General features: G+C 46.7%; 1 protein-coding gene across 1 annotated transcript in view; it reads right to left on the reverse strand.

The window, feature by feature from the left end:
- The window catches only part of ASIC2 (acid-sensing (proton-gated) ion channel 2), a 1,220,326-nt gene that overhangs the window by 686,129 nt on the left and 533,476 nt on the right, over positions 1 to 721 (reverse strand). The gene's annotated exons all lie outside the window — the stretch shown is intronic.

A 721-nucleotide genomic window follows, 5' to 3' on the forward strand; every position in this document is an offset into this window, starting at 1 on the left:
TCCAGGCAAGAATACTGGAGTGGATTGCCATTCCTTTCTCTAGGGGATCTTCCTGAGCCAGGGATCGAACCCAGGTCTCCTGCACTGCAGGCAGAGTCTTTACCATCTGAGCCACCTATCTGCTAATAAATACTTATTGAATGAATGAGTGAGCAAGAGTGGATGAAGTATGACTTCCAGACTGGAATGAAGTCAGACAGTGAGCCCAGGGTGGGTGGAGAGCGGATGGGAAGTTGCCCCGTTTTGTTGGATAGGACCCAAGATGGCCCAGCCACCTGGTAGCAAGAGGGAGGCATTCAGGAGGCCCTGAAGCTGGGCAGCATGCAGGTGAATGGTGCCAGCCCCTTGGGTCAAGAAAGTAATTATTGTAAATTATGGGAGTAGGTCGGAGGAGGTCTTTACAACCTCCAGACATTCTTTGGATTATATAACCTCATTATTAACACTAGCAAGGGGGTACTCTTTCTGCCCCCTTCTGATGCCTATGTCAGAAGCTTTCTCTATCTCCTTTATACTTTAATAAAACTTTACTACACACACACAACAAAAAAAGAAAGTAATTATTGCAGGATCAGAAATCTGTTCTTTGAGAAACCGATTATCTTTTGGGGTTGGTGTTTTCTATAATTATTTCCTTCGTGCTCTTGGTCTTCAGCACGGTGTGCTGTTTTTAGGGTTCCGGTGGGTGAGGGGAGGGCTGCGGTTGATGTCAGCCTGTCTC

This window comes from Bison bison, unplaced genomic scaffold, assembly GCF_000754665.1.
Source record: "Bison bison bison isolate TAMUID 2011002044 unplaced genomic scaffold, Bison_UMD1.0 scf7180017864472, whole genome shotgun sequence".
Lineage (NCBI taxonomy): Eukaryota > Metazoa > Chordata > Mammalia > Artiodactyla > Bovidae > Bison > Bison bison.